The sequence below is a fragment of the Passer domesticus genome, chromosome 12, assembly GCF_036417665.1.
Source record: "Passer domesticus isolate bPasDom1 chromosome 12, bPasDom1.hap1, whole genome shotgun sequence".
Taxonomy (NCBI): domain Eukaryota; kingdom Metazoa; phylum Chordata; class Aves; order Passeriformes; family Passeridae; genus Passer; species Passer domesticus.
This window is the reverse complement of record NC_087485.1, coordinates 1,681,858-1,707,004: the sequence shown is the minus strand read 5'-3', so window position 1 is coordinate 1,707,004 and position 25,147 is coordinate 1,681,858. Positions and strand designations below refer to the sequence as shown.

Sequence of the window (25,147 nt, the reverse complement as noted above, 5' to 3'; positions counted from 1 at the left end):
CCCCATTTTCTCTCTCCCTTTCCTTTTCCCCTTTTCCCTTTTCTCCCCGTTTTTCTCTCCCCTCCTTTCCCCCTTTCCCTTTTCTCCCCATTTTCCCTTTTCCCTTTCCCCTTTTCCCTTTTCTCCCCATTTTTTCTCTCCCTTTCCTTTTCCTCTTTTCCCCTTTCTCCCCATTTTTTCCCTCCCTTCCCTTTCCCCCTTTCCCTTTCCCCCCCGTTTTCCTCTCCCTCTCCCCCGTGCCCCTTTCCCCCCCGGCCGGTGCCGGAGCATTCCCGGTCTCCTGCGCTCCTCTCCTTCTCCCGTATCCCAACTTCTGTGCGCTACTGGCTGGTGCCGCGCGAGGGGCGTGAGCAGCTCCGTGCCTGTGGTCAGTGATGAAGACTTTCTGCTCTTTTCATCCCCGCAGCACGGAGCCACCGCTCAGGGCCAGCCGGCAGCTCCTGATTCCCGACTTTCGCCTTTTCCAGCCCCTTTCCAGCAGAATGCAGCCTTCCCCTCCGGCCGCCTGATGATGAGGTGAGTGAATTCCCTTTTCCAGCGCCGCTTTGCTGCCTGATGTCATAAAAGTGGGATTTTTTTACCTCGGGGGAAGCCTGGGGGGGAAGGGGAATGTGCTCTTTGCCACACGTCGCTGCTGGGGGTTCACTCCAGCCCTTTCCCAGGGTTTCTTCCCCTCGGCATTCCCGGCTGGAATCTCCTGCATTTCCCTCTGCAGACACAACTTTTCCCCCCCGCTTTCCCCCCTCTCTGCCTCATTCAATGACTCAACGAGGTTTGTCACAGTTAAAAAATGATGCTCTTTGCTCGAACTATTTGGGATATTTGTGTCATCCCAGAACTTGCGGAGGAAAATCGTTGCCATTCCCATTCCTCCCTCCCGGGGCCGAAGCTGCCCCCGGGCCCCCGCTCGGGGCTGCTGCTGCTCCCGGCCCCCCCCGGCTGCTCTTGGCCGCTGTCACCGCCCGCCACCGTGCCACCCCTGCCGGGAAAGTGTCACCCGTGCCCCGGCGGAGCCACCCCTGGCAGAGCAGGAGTTAATCCAACCCCCCCTTTCCCCCCTCCCTCGACTTCAGCTGCAAAAAATATGAAGTGAGGATGGATCCGCTCATCTGCGGAGCAGAGAAGTTGCTTTGATGTCGGTCCTGCTGTCGGTCCTTCCTTCCCCTCCTTCCCCCCTTAACCCTTCTGCCGGTGCCTGCCTGGAATTGCGGCCCCCCCAGCCCCGGGAATTCCGTGTGCGTGGCAGGGGGGACAGGCGGGGGGCTGAAATCTCCTTTTTATTTGCCACCCCATTCCCGGGATGCACATCCCCCGGGAGCGCTGCGGGGACACCGGGGACAGGGGAGGGGGTGGCGAGCGCCTTGTCACCTGTGGTGGCCCGGGAGGGCTGAGCTCGGAGGTGCTGGGTGTTGTCGGGGAGGGATTTTTCCTTGAGGGGGGATTTCAGGGGGTTTTAACCCCATTTTTCCGCCGCTGGAGAAAAGCGCCGCTGCCGCTTTAAGGCAGAAGTGTCCCTTTAAGTGACTTTCCATTTGCTGTTTTGGAGAGCCGAGAATTCGGTTTCCCAGATTTCCTCTGAGTTGTGTGCAGGAGGCAGAGGGAGTTAAAAATGACTCGGGGAGCCTTCAGTGACTGCGAGGCAGAGGTGAAAAAAAAGGGGGGGAAATGATGTGTAGGGCATCAACTGAGATTTGTGGGGGGCGGGAAAGATTTAGGGAAGGAAATAAAAGAGATTTAGGGAAGAAAATAAAGGAGATTTAGGGAAGGGAAAAGGTATCTGCTACTGTTTCCATTTGGCTTCCTGATGTTGCTCCCAAATCCCTGCCTGGGCAGCAGGGAAATGGGATTTACAGGGAGCTGGGAGGATGCAGCACCCCGGGTACCCAGGGGTTAACAGCCCTCACCAGCTGGGGAGCATCATAAATCGCAGCCGTTCCCCAAATTAATTCACACTTTCTTTTCCTGATGTTTGCCCTAGGAAGGGTGAAAAAAAATAAAAACGAAAATTAAGAAAGGAGGAAAAAGAAGAGGAAGGAGGGGGAAAAAAAGCCCCTAAATAAATAATCGGCCTGGAAGGGGCTGGGGAAGGCTCTGGTTCCTCAATTAGCTGGGAATTGCCTTCTCCCGACCAACGGAAGGCAGCAGCCTGTTTGAGCCTCTGGATTTGTGGAGCTCTCTCCAAGTGCCAAGTCTGGTTGTGCGGGACTGTGGAGGGGTAGGTGGAGGAATCCGAGCGGCTCGGCTCCCTTAACCCCTTCGGAGCCGCGCGGAGCTGGGAACGCGGCCGGGCAGCGCCGCAGCCGGCGGTGGCTCCGCGGGGAGGGAGGGGATGGGCAGCGGGGAGCTCGGGAGAGGCCATTCCTGCAGCTGGGAATTCACCTGCCGGCTGGAGGAGCGCCGGTGGGCTGGGCTGGTGTCACCGACAGTCACCGGGGACACCTGGGGACACAGAGGGGTCTGGGGAGGAGCGGAAGGTCAGGGGGTATCCGTGATCCCCGTGCATAAAAGGGGAAACCCAGGGATTTTGGGATTATGGAAAGGTTCAGGGGGTATCCGTGATCCCCGTGCATAAAAGGGGACACTCAGGGATTTTGGGGATGAGCAGAAGGTCAGGGAGTATCCCTGTGCATGGAGGAGAAGCTCAGGGATTTTGGGATTATGGAAAGGTTCAGGGGGTATCCATGATCCCCATGCATGGGAGGAGGAGCTCAGGGATTTTAGGGATGAGCAGAAGGTCAAGGGTATCTATGATCCTTGTGCATGGAAGAGAAGCTGAGGGATCTTGGGGATGAGCAGAAGAAGATCAGGGGGTATCCATGATCCTTGTGCATGACAGGGGAAGCTGAGGGATTTTGGGGATGAGCAGAAGGTCAGGGGTTACCCCCGTGCATGGAAGGGGAAGCTCAGGGATTTGGGAATGTGCAGAAGGCCAGGGCGAATCCATGATTCCCATGCCTGGAGGAGAAACTCAGGGATTTTGGGGATGAGCAGAAGGTCAGGGGGTATCCCTGCATATGGAAGGGGAAGCTCAGGGATTTTGGGATTATGGAAAGGTTCAGGGGGTATCCATGATCCCTGTGCATAGTAGAGAAGCTCAGGGCTTTTGGGGATGAGCAGAAGGTCGGGGGTATCCCCATGCATGGAAGGGGAAGCTCAGGGATTTTGGGATTATGGAGAGGGTCAGGAGGTATCCATGATCCCCGTGCCTGGGAGGGGGAGCTGGGGGTTGTGCTGTCCACATCCAAGGCGTGTGGTCCACATCCCAAATTGGCAAATGTGGGATAATCACGACAGGAATTGCTTTGGGCACCCAGTTTAAATTCCCACTCAGGCACGGGAAAGGTTTCCTGTCTCTCCTGAAGAAGGGCAGATGGAAAGGGGACTGGATGAGTCCTGGAGGGAATGGCCAGTGCTGTTCCTTGTCACTCAACACCCGCTCGTGTGGATGTGGCTTCCTGGGGAGCCTGAGCCTGTTATCCCAAACACAGCAGGGATTGGTGCCTGTGGAGAGGGAGCAGCCTGGCCACGAGACCCCACGGGGTTGTTTGGGGTTTCCCTCTGAATCCCAGCTGCTGGAATGTGGGAATTCCTGCAACAGTCACTGCTGGGGGCTGTGTGTGGTCAGCTCAGCCAAGGGTTCACAAGGCCTGGAGCAGAATTCCCTGTGGCACCAGGGATCTGTGTCCCCCCTCTCCACATCCAAGCAGCATCCAAGCCCAGGTGTGGAGATCCAGGGCCAGGATTGTGGGAAACAGGGACAGCAGGATGGCTGGGAGATGGTTTGGGTGGTGTGAGGATTGCCTGGTGTGGGTTCCCAGGACTGTAGGCACAGATTTGGGTGATTGTGAGTGGGGCTGGCCCAGCCCCATCCCAGGGCACAGCTGTGAGCAGCACTGGCAGCAGCGAGCCAGGAGTGCCCAGGGGTGCCCAGGAGCAGAGGGCACACAGGGCATGAACGTGAGGGGATGAAAGGCTGGGCTGCAGGACAGCAGGAGCAGATGCCAGGAGCTTTCTGCTGTGCTGCTCCTCTGTTTGGGTGAGTGCTTAAAGCCTTCTGGAACGTGTGGTGACACTCCGTGTGTCGTGGCCATCTCGGCTGTGACATAGGCTTGCAGCCACCAGCGATGGGCTTCCCTTTGGAGCATCTCCCAAGGGCACCAGGATCTGCTGCCTCAGGCTTTGGAACAGAGAATCCATGGATCAAACCCTGTGGAAGAGGCTCAGAGCCAGAACCTGAAGTATCCCAGAAGAGGACAGGTCGTTCACATCCAGGAAAGCCATCCAGTTTTTATCCCAGCTCCAGCTGCAAAGGGAATTTCCAGCCCAGAGTTTTGGATGCAGTTAGTGATGAGCACCCCCACGAGCAGGGTCCTGCCTGGGGCTGCTCCCTCACCATTCCCTGTGGGATGCACTGAGACACCGGGATGGACAAACCCAGTGTGGGATGGACTCTGCTCGCCCCCTTCTCCGGGATCCTGCTCCGTAGGGATGGGATCCAGCAGGGCCTGGCGCTGTCCCCTGTGTTTTCCTTTGGGTTTGAATCTGTTTTCTTTGGGATTAAGGGTTGGTTCCTGGTCAGCTGTCGCCGCTGGGGCAGGAAGCGGGGTCGGGAATGCGGCACGGGGCTGGCAGGGCCAGGGGCAGGTGTTTGCTCTGGCCTCCTCCAGCTGCTCCCATGCCAGCCCTCCCTGCGTTCCCACCTGCATTCCAGGCTGGCACGGGCCTGGCACCCGCTCCTTCCCTTCTCCTGGTCTTTTCCAGCCCCGTGTCCCGTGTGTGTTCCCAGCCAAAAGCAGCTTCTCCTGCAGGGAGATCTTCTCCAGAGGCTCCTGGAAAAAGCATCAAAAGGACCATGACAAGGACCAATGTCCCCTTCAGAGCCCAGCCTCTTTTTGGGTTGAATCTGCTGCTTTTTAATTAAGGGGAGCTGCCCGTCCCTCCCGCTTGGGAGGCAGGGGTGGATCAGCTGGGAAGTTCTAACTGGAGTAGCCATGGCAGGGAGAAGGTTGGAGGGGAAACTGAGGCAGCCTGGTTCAGATCCACGTGTTCTCCCATCCCTTCTCCATCTTTTCTGGGATCCTTTTTGCTTTCCTGGCCCTTCAGCCCAACCTTGGCCAAGTGTCCTCAGACCGGTGGCTGGGCCAGCTGGGCTTTTGGGTATTTTTTCCTCTAAACCAGGGAATTTGGCTTCTCTGAATGTTTTCCTGAGCGTTGCCAGAGTCTATTCCTCCCTCACCCGTTAGTGATGGATCAGATGATAAACCCAGAGCATGATTTCCACTGGGATCCCAATTCCCACGGTGATTATCAGGGATAAACACAAATCCCTGGCCTGGAGCACCCCCTTCCTGACCTCGCTCAGAGCCAGGGATGGATCCCTGGAGCTGGAGCATCCCTAAACCTGCCTGTGCATCCCTGTGACCCGGCATGGGGCAGGCAATTCCCACCTCCGTGGCATTGCTCCTTGGGAAGGAGGATGACTGTCCCTCCCTGCCGTGTTTCCCATTTCCCTGCCATCCCCAGGAGCTGCTCCCGGGCTGCCCCGGTGCCCGAGGCACAAAGAGCCGCGGTTCCAGCCCCGCCTGCTCCCGGCACAGCGGGATTTCCCCTGGCCGCACTCCAGAGGGAGATGGACAGCGAGGATTCCCACATTTTCCCAGCAAAGTGCTGCTGCTGCTGCCGAGCCCATCCTGGGTGCTGGAATTCCTGGGAAGGGGCAGGAATGGCTGGATGCACATCCCAGGGAGTGCTGGGTGTGGGAATGTGGGAATGCACAAGCCAAGGGGAGCTGGATGTGACAGATGAAATCCCAATAGGAACTGGATATTGGGGATGAAATCCCACTAGGATCTGGATGTTAAAGGATGAAATACCAATAGGAGCTGGATATTGGGGATGAAATCCCACTAGGATCTGGATATTAAAGGATGAAATCCCAATAGGATCTGGATGCTAAAGGATGAAATCCCAATAGGATCTGGATGTTGGGGATGAAATCCCAATAGGATCTGGATGTTGCGGATGAAATCCCACCCCACCCAAATCCACCAGGGTACCCAACTGAGCATCCCCCTGCTGCTAGCACAGTGGCTGAGTTTTCCTGAAGCAGCAGCTGATTCCAGCAGCCAGGAATGCTCTGGAGGAAGCAATTTTATTTCCCTGCCCTTGCTGGGCTCCCCCTTTGATCCCCACTCCCATGTTCTCGTGGAGGAAGCTGCAGCTCTTGGAAGTGGGCCCAGAACCTCAGGGAACCTTTGGCACCAGGGCTGGATCACCCCAACCCCGTACCCAGGGATTGTGGCCACCAAGGGGTGCCCAGGGCGCTGCTCACACCCCATTTTGGGAGGAAAGCAGAGGATTTAGTGCCTGGAGGAGCCCAGATGTGGCTGGGTGGGATTTGGGTCCTGCTGCTCTTGGGAACATCTGGCCTTGCCACTGTGTCCTGGGGCGCTGGAAATGGTCACATCCTGATTCCGGAGGAGCTCCCGCCTTTGGGATGAGGTTTTCAGGGCTGGGCCTGTCTGGGTCATTGTGAAACTGCTTTGTGCTTTGGGGCCGTGGCTGCCTGCCCTAAAATTCACCCCAAAAAAGGCACCTTCTTCATTTGGAGCTGTGTGGATCCAGCTGGAAGCTGCAGAAATGACTCTGTGATGGGATCATCCCTGACTAATCATCCCTGGGATCCTGGGCTGGAGACGTGGGAATGTGGATGGGTTTGGGTCAGTTCCCAAATGAGTCCCACACCGTGGAATGTGGGGCAGGCAGTGGCAGGGACAGAAGAGCCCCCCATGGGTCTGTTTGGAGCCTTTTTGTTCAGTATTCCATAAAAAAAACAGGATGCTGTTGTAGCTGCCCCACAGCATCCCCCTGCCTGCCTGGGAACTTTCCCAAAATCCCTGACTCCTGGAGCATCTTCCCATCAGAGCTGCCCCAAAGAGCTTCAAGGCCAGGATGTCCCCAGGATGTCCCAGCAGGGACAGCTTGGAGCCATCTCCAGCATCCCTGGGAAGCCGTTCCCACCTGAGCCAGGTGCTCCCTTCTCCCACGGATCCACGCCCTGGAAGCCACCTGGGAGTGGCATGGAGCAAGCTGGACAATCAGGAGTGGCCTCTGCAGCCTTTGGGATTTGCTGTGCCAGGGAATTCTGCCCGTGCAGAGCTCCTGAGGAATCCCAGGGGACACAGAGGAGATGCTCCAGGGGTGCTCCAGGATGCTCCAGCCTCAGGAGGAGCTCTGTGCCTTGGGAATCCTCATCCAGGATGAAGGATCCTGGACATGTCCATGAGCCCACACCGCTTCCTCTGGATCCCAGTCCCAGATTTAAAGCTCCAGGTGGTTTTTCAGCCCAGAAAATCCCAACTTTTCCCTCACTGCCAGCACCCTCAGCTCTGTCTGGGGCTGAACTTTTGCCCTGCAGACAGAGCTGGGTTTAATTGTGCCCCATAAAGCAGCTCCAGCTCTTCCCTCCAGGAAGGCTCATGAGGAGGATGGAAAATAGGCCCTTAATGCCCTAAGAATTCACCTCTCTTCCCCCATCTTCCCTTCCATGAACTTTTAAGCTCATCCAAAAAAGCTCCATACATTGGTGGCAGGGCTGGGATGCTGCAGCTTTGCCAGGAGGGCAGGATTTCCATGGAGTTCTAAGTGGAAGCAAATGGTTTTAAAGGAAATTAAATTTACAGCTCTATAAAAAAAGGCACTTTATTGCTTTGCTTTGCCTGTCAGTTGGGAGAGGTTGGAGGTAAAGGAATGCTCAGAGGCTGGAGGCAAAGAGGAGCAACCCCATGGATCACCAGGTGGATGGATTTGGGCCCTGGAAAATCCTGGATGCTCGGAAGTGATGCTTAGGATGCTTCATGCTCTTAAATATTGGCTGGGGATGCAGACACAGCAACTCCTCAGGGTGTATTTATGGGGGAAAATAGCAAATTCCTGGGATTTATTAATGAGTCTCCTCCCATGGCGTGGATTGGAGGGCTTGGGGAAAGCAGGAATGAAATGGGGTCGTTGGGTGTCCGTGGAAGGCAGCAGGAATGGAGGGAAGAGGAGGGGTTGGCGCCTTCATGTTCCAGGCAGGGAGAAACCTGTGGGATCCAGCTGGATCCGTGTGCTTCCAGAGGAGCTGGGAAGATCCCGTGGGACAGGAGAAAGTGGCAGCCCCTGTGCATCAGGGACCTGAGCGTGGCACGGCCCCAGTGCCACCCCCAGGGACTGCAGGGCCATCCCTGCCCTGGGATCCCTGGATGTGGCACAGCAGGAGCAGCTGGCAGCTCCTTTGGGTGCACACCCCCCTCGTTCCAGCTCCCAGGGCACCCCCCAGGAGCGGCTGGGTGCCATCCCCGTTGTGCCCGGGCCCAGGGGGTGCAGCAGGGCTGTGTGGCCGTGCCCAGCGGGGCGGCCGGGGGGCTCTGCCCCTTCCCCAGCTTGGGGAGCTCGGAGCAGGAAGCTGCAGCTCCCAGCTGTGTCAATAGAGCAGCAGGAACAAAGGGGCTCTTTCTTGCCTCTGTTTGTGCAGGGGGACAGTGGCACTGGCGCTGGGACAGTGGCTGCTGGGGACAGGGGTGTGCCGGGAGAGCCCTGGCTTTCCAGGAAGGAGCTGGCAGTGGGGTGGAACGAGGGAATCCTGCTGGTAGCATTGCAGCCATTGCCATTTTCTTATTAATTATATTTAGGTATTATATATTATGGGAGGTTTACATATATGAGGGAGTCCTGTTTGTATCATTGTAGCCATTGTCACTTTCTTATTAATTATATCCAGTTATTTCATATTATAGGAGGTTTACCAATATAAATGAGGGAATCCCATTTGTATCATTATAGCCATTGTCATTTTCTTATTAATTATATCCAGTTTTTACAGATTGTGGGAGGTTTACATATATGAGGGAATCCTGTTGGTATCATTGTAGCCATTGTCATTTTCTTATTAATTATATCCAGTTCATACATATTATGGGAGATTTATATATATATATTTTTTTTTTATTTTTATTTTTTATATTTTTTTTTTCTTAAAATATATGGTAGAGTTAAGTCTCAGCATCCCTGGAAGTGTTCCAGGCTGAGCTGAACAGGGCTTGGAGCAGCCTGGGACAATGGAAGGTGTCCCTGCCTGTGGAATGAGATGAACTTTAAGGTCCCTTCCCTCCTGTGATTCCATTATATTTATTTTTATATATATACGTGGGTTTCCTTTTGGGGCTTTGTTGAGGGCAGATCACTGAAGGAAGAGCTGTTTCTGCAGCCAGGATTTTCCCCAAATATTGTCCTTGCTGCCACCAGGACCTGGGGTGGCTGCACACCCTGGCTCTGCTGGCACATCCCTCCCTCCGTGCCTCTCCCACCTTCCCTCCATCCCCACCTCCAAGGAGCCTCCCTGACAGGAGCGTGTGGCATATCCCAGGACAAGGGGACAATGGTGGACACCACAGGGACAATGCCAGGCTCTGGCTGCTCCTCTCCCACCCAGTGATCCTGCAGGAGCTCCTGGAGAGCTCTGCAGGACTCGAGCAGCTGATCCCGGGAAACCTCCTGTGCCCTCCCTGTGCCCCCGGGAGCAGGGCCAGCCCCAGCCCAGGTGCAGCAGCCTTGGGGGTTCCTGTGCTGTGCTTCCTCCTCCTCCGAGCTCCGGGAATCCTCTCCAGCCCCGGTGTCAGCTGTGAAAACACGAGGAGCCCCTTCCTGCACGGCCCCTCCGGCACGGCTGGGGCTCTGGGGTGAGGGGCTGAGGCTCCCAGCACTGGGAGCACTGGGAAGCTCAGCTTTGGCCACTGGAGGATGCCCAGCCTCGTTGCCAGCTCCCAGATATAGGATTCTGGGATTGAAGTGGTGGAATGGGAGATTTGAGTCACTGGATCCATGCATTTTAAAGGGAGAGGCTCAGAGGACACACAGGTCCTGGTGGGAACACGAAGCTTCTCGCATTTCTCTCCCCAAATCTGTTCCTGCGTTTTAAACCACACATTTCAGGATCTCATCCCTGCTCTTGGCACTGCTGCCATCCTGGAGCCATCCTGCTGGAGATCCCACCACGTTCTCCCTGTGTTTGTCACCAGCTCCCAACACAGGAATGTGCTCCAGGTCTGCTCCTCCCTTCTGCTGGTGGATAAATCCATGGAAGCTTCCTGCAGAGCTGCTGGGAATCTGGGGAAGCTTTGCTCCACCTCAAACCCAAGGATGTGGCAGGAGGCTCTGCCCAAGCCAGCGTGCACCTGCCTGTGTCACACTGGGAACAACTGGGATTCTGCCCGTGGATCCCCATTTTCTCCAGAGCTGGATTTGGGGGTGGCACCGTTCTGACGACCCTGCTGTGACACCAGCCTGCTGGCTGTGCCATCCACCCTTTGCCACAGGATGCCCAATGCCCTGAGGATGAGTCAGGCAGTGAGGGGATGAAGCAGAGCTGTTCCCATTCCCGCCTGGCCTTGGGAAGCAGTGGATTTATGGGATCATCCGTGGGGATATAAATCAGCAGCTCTGCACGCCTGCTGCAGATTCCCACACGCACAGATCCATGGAAATCTCGGGGCTGACAGGGACAACCATTCCTGGCTGCTCCAGAGGCCTCTCCAGCAGGAGAAGGGGACTCCCATGGAGAGGGGAATGTTTGTCCCTCAAAACAACCTCCTTGCATGGAGCAGAGATGGATTTTGGCGGCTCCTTCCCCAGCTGGATGCTCTGGATGCTCTGCCCTTGACCCAGGGGTCACCTTTGGGGACAAACCTGCTGTCCCCCGAGCTCCGAGGATTCCGTGGAGCTGCAATTCCCGGGATTTCGCCGCGGCTCCCGGTGCTCAGCAGAGCCGGAGCCAGGCAGAGGAAAACAAAGCCCCGCAATTAAAGAGCTTCTTAATTGCAGCGCTACACGCGGCTCTTCCGCTGCTTTCTAAGTTTGGGGCCGTAATTACAGCAGCAGGGAAAGGCAGCAGCTGCGGCCCCGCCGCGCCAAGCCCTGCCTTCCAGGGATTCTTGGATTTGACCGTCTAAATCCTGGGCTGAAGCCTGGCATGGGATGAAAGGGAAAAGCAAGCCCAGGCTCCGCTGGGCAGAGCCCTCGCAGCCCCTGCAGCCCCCGCCGGGCTCCCGGGGCAGCGTTTGTTCCTCTTCTGCTTCTTTTTTCCTCTTTTTCCTCTTTTTAATGGTTGTTTTTTGGGGTTTTTTTGCAAAGCAGCTTTAAAAAAAAAAACAAGCCGGGGAGGTCCTGTCCTGGTCAATCCTTGCGAGTCTCAGTTTGGAAGCAGCGGCCAGGAAGATTAAAGGGTGCCTGGGAAGCCGGGCTGGGTGTCAGGATGCTGGACGGGCTGGGAGCAGACACCGGGCCAGGAGGGAGTTGTCCTGCTGTCTGTCCCTGTCCCCAGCTCAGCTGTTTTTGGGGGCAACCCACGCTGGTGAATCCATTTCCCTCTGGCTTGTAGGGTTGGTTTATTTGGGATCATCCCGCAGCATCCCCAAGCAGCTCTGGCTGCTCCAGGGACACTTTTGTGCCCAGAGGAGATGGGGAGTGGGCACAGCCGTGGCAGGCAGGCACCCACACCCAGACTGAACGTTTTCCCTGGTTTTTCACCCCGTGGCTTTGAGGAATCCCGGGATGAAGGCCACTTTCTGTGGCAAAAGAAGGATGTCTTGGGAGCAGGGGAAGGAGGCTGAATCCAGGCTGTGTTTCGGGCTGGAGACGTGGCCCAGATCCCGAATGTTTTCCATCACACAGGCAGGTTTGTGTGGGATCACCTGGGCAGGAAGCAGCGGGGAAAAGCGATACCCCATGGGGAGGCCCTTCTCCAACACCCCCTTCCCCAAAATCCAGCAGCAGCCTGGGTTTTAATGGAAGAAGCAGCCACCTCACAGCAGCTCCTGCTCCATGTGGGAAAATTATTACTTGCAACGTTTGGCTGGAAAAGGGAGGAAAAGGAGCAGCACAGATGAGAGATGTACAAAGTTATTCCTCATCCCCACTCCGGGATGAAGATCCCACATGACTTTTCCCAAAAAAAAAAAAAAAAAATCTCTTTTAGAGACTTTAAATCTCCAGAGCTTTAAATCTCCAGGTGAAGGACAAAATGCTCTTGGTCTGTGAATTCATTGGGAAAATATGTGGGGTTTGGTGGCATTGCTGAAGGGCTGAGGGAAAGGAATCCTTTCCGGTGTCCATGGGATTAGGTATTGTCTGGGATTCTTTCTGTGGGCAGGAAAAATGTTCCTGGGATGAGTGTGGCCCTTCAGACAGGGAGTGCTGTCCTGACTCCCTTCCCTCTCTTCCCTGCCTTATGGGGCTAGAGAGAAACCATTAAGGAGTTGTTTTCACCTTTTTTTTTTTTAATATTTATTGTTTTTAATTGTCACTGTTGGGAAGAATTCCATTTTCCAGCCAAAATATAAAAATATCCCTTTTTCTCCAGACTCCCAGAGGGCTGGGTTGTTTCATTCCTCCTTCAGTGGCTGAAGATGAGGACAGGGATGAGTCACATGGATCCCACTCCCTGGTGGTGCTGCCCACCCCAGGCTGGGGGAAATTCCCAGATTCCATCATTTCTGTGCTTCCCAGCACCTTCTCCCACTCTGCATCCCTCAGTGCTGGGATTCAGCTCTGGGAGCTGTGGGAAGAGCAGCAGGATCCTTTCCTCAGACCTCTGAGACAAGCTTTAAAATCTCCCTGTTCTGCCTGAAACCCATATCCCAAAGCAGGAGGGAAATTCCCAATCCTTGCTTTGCATCCCTGCAGAGGGATGTTGTACCTGGATCAGCACAGTTAGCTTGGACTCCAAGAGCTTCTCCAGCTCATTCAGCACCAGCAAAAGGAAAATATTGACAGGATGCCATTCTTCAACCCTCGGCTCATTTTTATTTTTGCCTGATGAAAGAAAAATCCAGCAGCGTGAGGAAGGGGATTTTGTCGCTCGGAGTGTCTCTGGAGAAAACATTCCTGGGAGCAAACAGAGCCTGGATTTGTCTGGGCCATGAATATTGGCATTATTCGTGCCGGGATGGGGCCTGGGGAAGCAGAAAAGCAGGAAAAGCAGCAGGAGAAGCAGCGCAGAGGGGTTTCTCCAGCTCGGGATGGCTCGTGCCGTGGCGCAGCACAGGGATGCGGCCATGTCCCACATCTGCCACCCAGCAGCTGGAGCAGCAGGAAGGGCTGGAAATCCCTGGGCGGGATGGTTTTCATTCCTGGCCCTTTGAAGTTCCAGGCATGTGCCGGGCTCGTGCTCGGCACCTGCGAGCAAACCTGACCCGGCTGAGGGGCTGGAGAGGGGATGGGAAAACTGGTGGAAACTGATGGAAATGGATGGGAACGGATGGAACACCGATGGAAACTGATGGAAACCAGTGGAAACTGATGGGAAACGGATGGAAACTGATGGGAAATGGATGGGAAATGGATGGAAACTGATGGGAAATGGATGGGAAACGGATGGAACACCAATGGGAAACCAATGGAAACCGATGGGAAACTGATGGAAACCAGTGGAAACTGATGGGAAACTGATGGGAAACTGATGGAAACTGATGGAAACCAGTGGAAACTGATGGAACACCAGTGGGAAACTGATGGGAAAACCAATGGGAAACTGATGGAAGCTGATGGGAAATTGATGGAAGCCAATGGAACACTGATGGGAAACTGATGGGAAACCGATGGAACACCAGTGGGAAACAGATGGGAAAACCAATGGGAAAGCAATGGAAATGATGGAACACCGGTGGGAAACTGATGGGAAAACTGATGGAGCACAAATGGAACACCGATGGGAAAACCAATGGAAATGGATGAAACAGCAATGGAACACTGATGGGAAACTGATGGCACACCAATGAAACAGGATGGGAAAACCGATGGGAAACTCATGGAACACTGATTGGAAACTGATGGGAAACTGGGAAACTGATGGCACACAGATGGAAACCAATAGGAAACCAATGGAACACGGATGGGAAACTGATGGAACACCAACGGAAAACTGATGGGAAACACACCAGGATTGAGCACAGCTGCTGCCCACCCCAAACCCAGCGGGCTGTGCGAGCCCATCCCGCTTTTCCACAGCTCTGGCACAGCTGGATGAGGCTGGCAGCGCCCAGGGCAAGGCTGGCACTGCCCGAGGCTGGGGCTGCTCCCTGGATCCCGCCCGGCTGCAGCGGCGTCCTTGAAGTTGTCCATGAATGTGTCTCTGTTCCCCAGACTTTTTATAGCTCCGGGCGTTTTTCTTGGCCCCGGGCGCTGCTGCTCCCGTGGAGAACAGAGAGCATCGCTCAGCGCCGGCCAGCGGGGCTGCTGCAGGACAGGTTTTTAGGATTCTGCTTCCCAAATTTCAGTTTTCCCCCCTGTGGCTCTGCCCTGGCAGTGGTTTGGTTTGTAGCTCAGATCTGGGAGTGCCCTGGTTTGATTATCCATCCCTTTTCCTAAACTTTTCCCTGCGTGGCACATCCCTGCTGCCTTACAAGAGCTGTGGATTCCAGGGAAACACCGTGCAAGGTGATGGCAAACTTGGCTTCAGGCAGCAGCTCCAGATGGAGGAAGCCAAACCAGGTCATTCTCCATCAAAATCCTGACAGCTCCTCTCCCTCCTCCATCGCTGCAGCTGCCCCTGGGATGTGGCACCCACGGGGACACCCCAGCCCCACGGCTGAAGGAAGGGAAAGCCCAGAATGCCAAAGCTGCCCCCCCTGCTCCGTGGGATGTGATCCACTGCATCCCTTTTGGTGTGGGGCCAGCACTGGGATTGGGCTCAGGAGAGGTGGCAGCTGGAGCAGGAGCACCCTGTCACCCCCAGAGGGACACAGGCAGCACCCAGGGGCCACCCCAGCCACGTCCCCCCAGGAATGCCCCAAATCTGCCCATTCCCATCTTCCAAATCTGGGTTCCGCTCAACTTCTCCTTTGCTTCCTTTCCCAGAGCCAAGGGGAGCAGTGGGGCTCTGCAGGGACAGGCCGGGGTTAAAGCTGGGCTTAGAGCCAGTTTGGGGTTAAAGCCGGGGTCTAAAGCCAGCCCAGCAGGGCACTGGGCCGGGGGTGTTTCCCAGTAAAGCCGAGCCTGGAGCTGCTCCCCCCAGCCCGTGCTCCGGTGAAATCGGATCCGGCCCCCACCAAGCAGGGGTTTGTCCTGCAGCATTTTCGGGATGTTTCGCATTCGGGAGACACCCGAGGAATGTCTGCTGGGGAGGACAAACAGCCTGCGAGGGGACAGAGCCCCTTCCTTCTCCGGGGCTGGCGCTGCAGAAGGCGTTTGTTCTGTGAAAGAGCAGCCGTGGCTTTTTCCAGCCCTTCCCAGCGTGATTGATATCCCCAGAGCATCTCCCGGCCTCTGAACCTGCAGCCGGGCGGTTTTTGGGAGGAGCAGCGGCATCCCCGGCTCTCCCCATCCCCATCCTCCTCATCCTCCTCCCTGAGCCCCTCGCCCAAAGTTGGCACCGCGCGGGCGGCTCCTTTCAGACACCTTTGCTTCCCTCTGCAGGAAAACTCCATAAATTACAAGTTGGCCTCTCTGAATCCCGTTATCCCAAAAAACTGGACCCCAGCAGGGATGAAGTGCTGCCGGGGGGCCCAAGTTCATGTCTGCACAACGTGGCCTGCCACAGCCACCGGCTACTTTTATCTCCATCACTTGGCTATTATACTTAATCAGGAAAGGGGGGATATTATATTTTTATTTGAAATCCACTTTTCTTTTATAAGAGAGCAAATTATAATCACTTTTAATTGAAAAGAAAAAAAAAGGAAAAAAGAAAAGCTGATAATATTCTGCACCAAATTTCGGGCAGAGAATAATTAACAGTGCAATGAATCCCCAAAGGAAATGCTCATTAATCTTGTCTTTCCGAAGCAAATTTCAGAGGAGAACTGATTGAAAACATTGCTAATAATTATAGGAAAGTTGACAGCTTAAAAGCCCCCAAATCTGGCAGCAGTCTCCTCCTATCAGATCCTGTGGGAACTGGTTCAGGCTGGACAGGAGCATCCCGACTTTGTGGAACAGCGTTGGGATGGATGGGAGGGATCTGAGTGTGCAGGGGTGGGCTCTGGCTGTGCTCATCCCGGGATTCTGGGGTGACAGGGTCATCCAAACCAGCTGGGGCTGCTGGTCTGTGCTGTGATGGTCCTTGTGCTTCCCGTGGTCCTTTTGCCATTCCTGGTCCTTGTTCTTTCCATGCTCCTTGTGACATGTATGGGTCTTGTTCTTCCTGTGATCCTTGTGCCATCTATTGTCCTTGGATCTTGTGCTTCCCATGATCCTTGTGTTTTCCATGGTCTTGTACCATCCACAGTTCTTGTGCCACCTACGGATTGTATTCTTCCCCTTGTTCTTGTGCTTCCCATGGTCCTTGTGCCATCCATGGTCCTTGGATCTTGTTTCCCGTGGTTCTTGTGCCATTCATGGTCCTTGTGCCACCTATGGATCTTGTTCTTCCCATGGGATGGACCATGGGAAGTCCTTCTGCTTCCTGTGGTCCTTGTGCCATGTGTGGTCCTTGGATCTTATGTTTCCCATGGTCCTTGTGCCATTCCTGGTCCTTGTGCCATCCCTGGTCCTTGTTCTTCCCATGGTCCTTGTGACACTTATGGATCTTGTGCTTCCTGTGGTCCTTGTGCCACCTATGGATCATGTTCTTCTCATTGTTCTTGTTCTTCCCATGGTCCTTCTGCTTCCCGTGGTCCTTGTGCCATCTTTGGTCCTTGTGCTTCCCATGGTCCTTGTGACACTTATGGATCTTGTGCTTCCTGTGGTCCTTGTGCCACCTATGGATCATGTTCTTCTCATTGTTCTTGTTCTTCTCATGGTCCTTCTGCTTCCCGTGGTCCTTGTGCCATCTTTGGTCCTTGTGCTTCCCATGGTCCTTGTGACACGTATGGATTTTGTGCTTCCCGTGGTCTGTCCAAGCCCCAGGTGAGATCCTGCCTCTCCATCAGCCCAATCCCAGCTGTGTCCACATCTCTGGGCTCTGGGTCCCTTCAGCCAGAGCAGTCTGGGAGGGAGCACCAGGATTTCCCTGCCCTGGCTCTGCTGATCCCCCAGGGGCCGTGTCCCTGGGAGCAGCCAGGACCAGGATGAGACCTGCAGGGAAGTGGCTCCCTCTGCCCCTCTCCCGCTCCAGGGGCTCACAGCATCCAAAGGAATTTCTGGATTGGTGATCCCATTCATCCCCTGACCCCGGCTGAAGCCTGGGATGTTTAATTAATTGCAGGGAGCCAATTAATTTCTGTCAGTGATCCGTGTGAGTGTGTGCCCAAAGGCAGAACCACCCCCACCCCTGAGGAGCAGGATGCCAAAAGGACAGGGAGCTAAATGGGGCTGGGGCGAAAATCCTGGGATGTGCTCGTGGCTCTCGGGTTTCCTGTCCCCGTTTGACCAGGCCTGGGGAGCTTGGAGCAGAGCCAGGCTCTGCCAGGAGGAAGGAAATGTGAGACTGGCCTGGGAGTGCTGTCATTGCCTGGGATTCTTCTCCCTTCTTCTCCCTTTTTCTTCTTCCTTCTTCTTCTCCATTCTTCTTCTCCCTTTTTCTTTTCCCTTCTTCTCTGTTCTTCTTCTCCCTTTTTCTTCTTCCTTTTTCTTTTCCCTTCTTCTCTGTTCTTCTTCTCCCTTTTTCTTCTCCCTTTTTTGGGGGTCACAGGAGGCTGGGAGGGAAATGCAGAGCAGGACCTGATCCTGGGATAGCAGGTGGGGGAATGTGGGATCACAGGACACTGGTCATGCCCTGGTGATGCCCAGGAGTCACCTGGAGATGTGGCTGGTCCTGGTGTGGCCTCTGAGCTCCCCTTCTCCCAGATCCATCCTCCATCCCCATCTCCAGCAGCACGGAATGATTTCTCCCCTCCTGCCAGCAGCTCCCCTCAGCATCCCCTGCACAGGGATTTCCAGGGACAGATTTTCCGCACATTTAAAATAAAAGTGAAGCAGAGAGAGGAAATCTCTCCCTTTTGGCTTCAGCAATTCCCTCTTGGGTAGGGAATGTGCCCAGGTCAGGCAGCCCTGGGGATGGGGACATTTCCCATCAGGGATGTTTAATACCTGTGCAAGGCCCAGGGAAAGGGAGCACTTCAACCCCTGCTTCATTTCAGTTCTGGGCCCTCAAACACTGAGGGATGAGCTCATCTCAGAGCCAAAGAAGCAGGAAATGTTGGGAAAATCTTGAACAGAGGCTGTGGTGCCTCCTGTTCTGTCTGTGCCCAGCAGAACGGGGGCTGATCACCAGGGATGAGCTGCTCCCAGAGCCCTGCACTGCCCCAGCACCCTGAGGGACACCAAACCCTCCAACTTCATCAGGGAATCCTGCAATGGTTTGGGTTGGAACGGATCTTAAAGCCCATCTCATTCCAGCCCTTGTCTTCCACCATCCCAGGCTGCTCCCAGCCCTGTCCAGCCTGGCCTTGGGCACTGCCAGGGATCCAGGGGCAGCCACAGCTGCTCTGGGAATTCCATCCCCGTCCCTCCCCACCCTCCCAGCCCAGAATTCCTTCTCAATATCCCATCTAAACCTCCTCTTTTTCAGTTCAAAGCCGTTCCCCATCCTGCCCCTCCATGCTCTGTAAAACTCTTTCCTCACCCAGCCTGGTGTCTGAGGAGTTCATTTGCATTTTTTGGGTATTTTTGCCAGGGTTCCACCTGCACCGGGCAGGTTCTGCCATCTCAGGGACCCCAGGCTCCCCTCCCTGCTGCTCTTTGTCACCCAGAGCCATCATTTCCACCAGGCAGCTGCTCTGCCCCTGGCTGCCCCTTTTATCTGGGCTCTGTTAAATGATCTCAAATATGTGATATGATAAAGACAAACAAACACCCGCTCAATTTAGTCCACCCTAATGCCAGACTCTACTTTTACCCAAGTAATTAAGATTAATGCAGTTGATAATTTAGGAAGTATTCTTAAATGTACCCTTCTGGCAGCATCTAACATGTAATTTTACCTTCGAAGATTTATCGGAGCACTTAGGTAACAGATAGGTCCTCAGCAAACAGGAGCATTTAGAAGGAAAATGAAAGATTAATATTCCTCAAATAAATGGCAGAAGAAGTCAGGCTTTATTCCAGCCCCACAAAGATGCTGCTGTCAGCCCCAGCCCCGCTGCTGATCCCCAGGGAGATTAAACCCAGCTCCCCTCGGGCTCAGGAGGTCTCAGATGTCCAATACCTCTGGATTTTTTAGGGATGCAGACGCTCTGAAGGGCAGGGAAACACAGCAGCCCTTATTGAGGGGATTTAGGAGCTGCCCCTCACTGGGAAGCAGCCCAGGAGGATGCAGCTCCTGGCTGTGCCCTTGCTCCCCCGTGGAGGATCCAGCCTGGATTTCACAGAATCACAGAATCAGAGAATCTCTAGGTTGGAAGAGACCTTTAAGATCATCAAGTCCAACAGATGTTCTAGCACCTCAACTAGATCACGGCACCAAGTGCCACATCCAGTCTTTTTTTAAACATATCATGGTGGCTCCACCACCTCCCTGGGCAGACGATTCCAGTATTTGACCACTCTTTCTGTGAAAAACTTCCTCCTTAAGCCTAGCCTGTATCTCCCTTGGCGCAGCTTGAGACTGTGTCCTCTTGTTCTATCTGTTGTTGCCCAGAGAAAGAGAGAGAGATTTCCCTGCAGAGGCTCCACCTGGCAGCTCCCTGCCCTGCCTGGCACATCCCTGGCACACCCCAGCTGCTTTTCCCGCTCTGTGGTGGGTGAGGAGGGGCAGAGCTGGCCCCGGGGAGAGCCTGCCCTCCCCCTGTGTGCAGCCATCCCCTTTCCTTTGGGATGGGGCTGCAGGGAATGCTCGGAGCTGGCACCCAGCTCCCAGAGAAGGGCACTGCCAGCCCCCCCGAGCCATCCTCGGGGCTGGGATGGCCTCCAGCTGGGGCTGAGCTGGTGTCACCTCCTCTCCCCCATCCCAGCCACCTCCCCCTGCCGGATCCCAGACGTGCAGCCTTCTCTGGAAGTGCCTCGGGCTTGGGAGGGGACCCTGGGCATGGAGCCGAGACAGTGGCTTGTGACACCGGCTGGTGACACCGGCTGGTGACACCGGCTGGTGACACCCCTGCATCCCGTGGGTGTCCTGAGAGCCGCCAGGCTCAGCCTCTCCTCCTTTTCCTGCTCCTTTTCCTCCTCCTTTTCCTCCTCCTCTGTGATTGTGCGTGACAAGTGAGGAAGGATTGGGACTCTGCAAAATCTGCATCCCCAGAAAAAATCTCAACATTTTCTGCTGAGATCCAGCAAATTAATTTTGGATCATTGTGAGCAAGAAAGAAACTTTCTGAACAAGCTTCCAACTTCCCTGGGCCAGAAAAACCTGCTGGATGTCACTTCTTGCCCCAGCACAGCTGGACCAGAGCATCCAGGCCCGTGTCCGTGTGTCCCTGTGTGTGTCCCTTTGTGGCTGTGCGTGTCCCTTGGTGTGTCTGCATCCCCAAAATCCTTCCCAGCCTCTCTTCCAAGGTCCTTTTCAAGCTCTCAGCACCAAGACTTCTCTCCTTCCCGCTGTGGTTTCTCCCCAAGGGACGCCCCAGTTTTTCTGTCCCTTTGGAGCAGCCTCAGTCCTCACTCCCAGCTCCCCTCCCTGGGGACGAGCAGGGCCCAGGGCTGGCAAGGAAAGTGTCCCATCCCCCTGGGTGTGATGCTCCCACTGCTGCCCTGTGTCCTGGCACGAGGCACAGCCCTGATCCTGCTTTTTTTCTGCCTGGGACGTGGGTTAACAGAGCAGGGTGTGATGTGTCAGGATGGGATCCTTGTTTTCTTCTTCGAGCAGGGCTCAGCTCCAGGCTGGAGCTGGGGCTGGAGGGAGGGAACAGCGAGCCCTTAAATCCCCGTCTTTAACCAAACTTGGGGAAAAGCTCCCTCTGGGAGGCAGGGAGGGTTGGGAATGGCAGGAGCAGGATTGGGCACAGCTGGGAGAGGTTGGCAGCTCCCTGTGCCCAGTGTTTTGGCTTTGGCCACCCTCAATTCCCCCTTCCTCCTGCTCCTTCTCCTCCTCCATCATTTCCTCCTCTCAGGTTCATGGATGGGATGCACCCCAAAGGCATCAGGGATGCAGGGATGAGTTGGGATGCAGCAGAGGGGGAAATGGGATCCCATCTCCTCCATTCCCTCATTCCCACAGCACCCAGTCAATGCCCCCAGCCTGGGGGTGGCCAGGATGGCAGTTTTGGGGTGGAATCCCCCCTTTTGGCCCTGAGCACTCCCCACACGCCGCAGCACCACAGCCAAGCCAAGCACAGATTCCTGACATATTTTTCTCTTTCCTTTGCAGCCACGAAATTCATTTTTCATGGGAGGTGAAAGTGCGAGCCGGCAGTAGCTGAGCACGGAGGGTGCCAAGGTAGGGGCCAGCTGACAGCACGGGCTCAGAGGCTATTTTTGGGAGCCAGACTCTCCTCCCCAGCCCAGATGGGGATGCTCAGGGACCTTCTGTGGCCCTGGCAAGAGGGAGGGATTTAATGGGGCTGGAGAAGGGGCCGGTGCACAAGGGAAGGGATTTTTCCCAGCTCCAGACAAAGCCGTGCTGGGTGGGATCAATCCATCTGGGTGGGGTTTCAGTCCTTTAGGCAGGGGTTAAAAGCCTCTTTTTGGGGACAAAGTGTGTTCAGATCACCCTCGTGCCACATGAAGTTGCTGAAAGCCCACAGAGCCGGGGCGTTCTGTGTGGGATCCCCTCGTGGAATCCCAGAATTGTTTGGGTTGGGAAGGACCTTAAAACTCCTCCACCCCTGCCATGACAGGGACACCTTCCACCATCCCAGGCTGCTCCCAGCCCTGTCCAACCTGGCCTTGGGCACTGCCAGGGATCCAGGGGCAGCCACAGCTGCTCTGGGCACCTGTGCCAGGGCCTGCCCACCCTCCCAGGGAACAATTCCTAATTCCCAATATCCCATCCAGCCCTGCCCTCTGGCAGTGGGCGCCATTCCCTGTGTCCTGTCCCTCCATCCTTGTCCCAGTCCCTCTCCTGGAGCCCCCTGAGGCCCTGGAATGCTGCCCCCACCCCTCTCCCTCCCACCAGCACAGCCAAGGGCAGTTCCCTGGCAGTTGCCACCCAGTTGGCATCCTGAGATTTTCCAGCCACCCACTCCCACGCCTGTCCCTGATCCCTGAGCCGAGCTGCCACGCTCCTGGCTGTGACAGCAGCAGCTCCATGGAATCAGGGGATATCCTGAGCTGGGGTCATCAATCCAACCCCAACAACCCCACCCTGGGCATCCCTGGGAGCATTGTCCAACCTCTCCTGGAGCTCTGCATGCCTTGGGGCCGTGCCCATTCCCTGGGGAGCCTGGGCAGTGCCAGCACCCTCTGGGGGAAGAACCTTTCCCTGATATCCACCCTAAACCTGCCCTAAATCAGCCCTTCCCTGGGTGCTGTCCCTGTCCCAGGGACCCATCCCGGGCTGCTTTGTCCCCCCTGCAGCCTCTGAGCTCCCCTGGAGCAAACCCCACCGGAGCCCCCCAAGCAGAGCCCCCCACCCAGAGCCCTGCACGTGTCCCAGCCCAGCAGGGTGCCCTGGGCAGTGTCCAGGGCAGAGCAGGAACAGTGCCTGCCCTGCCTAATCAGCCCGGCCGATACAGGAGCGATAGATAAGCGGGGGGAGCGTTATGGGGCTGATTTCCAGATGGAGCTGAGTCACCGCCAGTAACCGCCCGGCCAAGGTCAGGCAGGGGAGAGCCGAGCCCAGCCGAGCCCGGCTCTGCCAGACCCTGCCAGGCAGCTCTGCCTGCCCGCCGTGGGCAGCAGCAGGTCCCTCTGCCAGAGCAGGGGCTGGCGTTTCCTTTCTGGGCTTTTCCTGGATTTTCCTGCTCACACGACCGTTCTGTTGGCTCCACAGTGGGGGTGTACCCTGGGAGAGCCTTCCCCTCCCACCGCCCTGCCCGTGGTGGGCACCTGGCAGTGCCCTGCCCATGGTGTGTCCCTGGAGGGTGTCCCATGTGAGCTGCTGCTGGCATCTCAGCTGTTCTCTCGTGGGAAGGAGCCTTTCTCCACGCTGGGGGTGCTGTGTTCCCCCGGGATTTGCACCCTTTTGGGGGGATTGGGAAGCTCGGAGGTGCTGGGGACCCTCGGCTCAGCCCTGCCCCGCGGGCACAGCCAGCTCTGGTGAATCACAGCCTGTCTGGCACGTCAGGCTCCCGGCAGGACGGGACCTGCCCTGCCAAGAGAGCGCCAGGCACAGCTCTCCGTGCCAGCCAGGCTCTGCCACCGCTGCTGGCCGTGTCCCCTGTCCCCCAGGGGCTGCGGGAGGCCCCAGGAGAGGGAGGAGGCTCCACAGCCCCCCGGCAGGTGAGGATGGCTCTGCCTGCAGCCAGCCAGCCTGCCAATAACCACAGTGGGGCTTTAAAAAGCCAAACTCCCTCTGCCTCTGTTCCATCCCTTTCCACCTCCTCTTCCAGGAGCTGAAATGTCAAAATCCACGGAGCGCTGCCAGTGGAGGAGCCTGGCACTGAGGGCAGGCTGGGGCTGTAAAAGCCAGAGGGAACAGTCCCAATTTTCATTTTTTCCAGGGTTTCCCATCCCATGGGGGGTGACCTGTGCTTGTGCCAGACCCATGGCCCTTCGGGGGATGGATGCAGGAGCTGCCTGGGCAGTAGCACTTTAAATCAGCACTCATTATCAATTGCCCCATCAGAGCCACATGAGGCCCCTCATTTCCCTGCTGCCAGGGCTGCTGGGTCACCTCAGAGCCATGCCCCGTGGCCACTGCCAGCAGGAGGCACCCCCAGCCAGGGACAGGGGACCCCCCCCCCTCCCAAGGCAGGGAGATTTTGGCGAACAAATCCCTGATTCACACCTTGCCCTTATACCTGTGCACTGTGATTTGCATGGAGTAAATCCACACCCATTTCCTGCCCAGGCTCTGCCACCGCCAGCAGGGCGTGGGTCCCATCAGCAGCGGGACAGCCCTGCGTGCCACCAGCCCTGCTGTCCCCGTCCCCATCCCTCTGCCAGCACGGGGAGCAGGATGTTTGTGTCTCCTGGCGCTCAGCACGGCCCCCCCCAGCCCTTGCCATGCAAATCCTGCAGCTTTCCAGCCACACCGACGAGCCTTTCCCTCGCAAAAAACAAAAAAAGGCTCCTTTATGTGGCTGAAAAGCCCGACTGTGATAATGTAGCGAGCGCTGGCCTTGGGTATTTTATCTTGGCAAGGAGCCTTTGCAAATTTAAACAGCAGCGAGCGGGCTCTGGAGTTGTGGCTGGCTGAGGCATAAGTGGGGCATTGTTTTCCCAGCAGAGCCTTTGTGCCAAAGGGCCGCGTGTGAGCTTTGGCCGCGGAGCCGCGCGCTCGGCCCGACCCCGGATCCCTTTCACTCGGCAGGGTGTGAAATTGGGGAGGAATTCAGGCCTGGGAGCTCGAACCGCATCCCTGCAGGAGCAGGGGGAATGCAGCCTCCCCTCTTTATCCTGAATATTGCAGTGTTATTAATGCTGGGTGCTCGTCCCGGCAGATTCCAGGTGGGAATGGAGAGGTGAGGTCCTGGATAGATGCAGGGTGCTCCCTTTTTCCTTGGAAAATCTTCTGTGCTCAGGTCACTCCAGGGCAGGATGAGTGAACCCGGTGGGGTGTGGATCTGTGGGAATTACAGCCAGAAGGAGAGGAATAAACTGAATTTCCTGCTCCTCACCCCCTCCCAGCAGTGCCGTGCCCTGACCCACTGCAGCAGACGGCAAAGAAACATTTCCAGTGAGGGAGGAGAAAAAAACCCTCACTGTTTCCAGCAGACTTCTCTTAAAAAAACAAAAAAAAGACTCTTTAAAGCAAAACTTTACCCTTCTTTTTATTAAAACCTCCTTCATATAAAATCCTGGTGGCGCCTTTTAAAAGGCTGCGCTTGACTTGTGCTCCGTGTCCAACGCCCCGAGGTCTGGGTTGTAAAATCAGCTGGGAAATTCGGGACTCAGCTTTCCTGGGTTTGCCTCCTCAATAACATCTAAGATTTCCAGGGCAATTCGCAGGGAAGGTGGTGAAGTCCTTTCTCCAGGGATTTCCGAGCAATGAGAGGCAGCTCCTGGGGGAAAGTGGAGGAGCAAAAACCTTTCCCTTCACCTTCCCTCCAGCAGCGGGGACCTGGGGACACGGGGACACGAGGACACAGGCACACGGGGACACGGGCACTCGGGGACATGGGGACAGAGAGCCCTTCCCAGGATGCCTCTCCCAGCCCATCCCGACAGCCCTTCCCACTAATCCGTAGGTGGAGCT

At 56.0% G+C, this 25,147-nt stretch overlaps 1 protein-coding gene across 1 annotated transcript in view; it reads left to right on the top strand.

The window, feature by feature from the left end:
* The window catches only part of ZNF469 (zinc finger protein 469), a 158,945-nt gene that overhangs the window by 118,984 nt on the left and 14,814 nt on the right, over positions 1–25,147 (top strand). Inside the window, exons 4-5 of the mRNA XM_064386648.1 lie at positions 407–516; positions 21,218–21,286. The gene's annotated coding sequence lies outside the window, so the exon portion shown is untranslated. The remainder of the gene's footprint in view (positions 1–406; positions 517–21,217; positions 21,287–25,147) is intronic.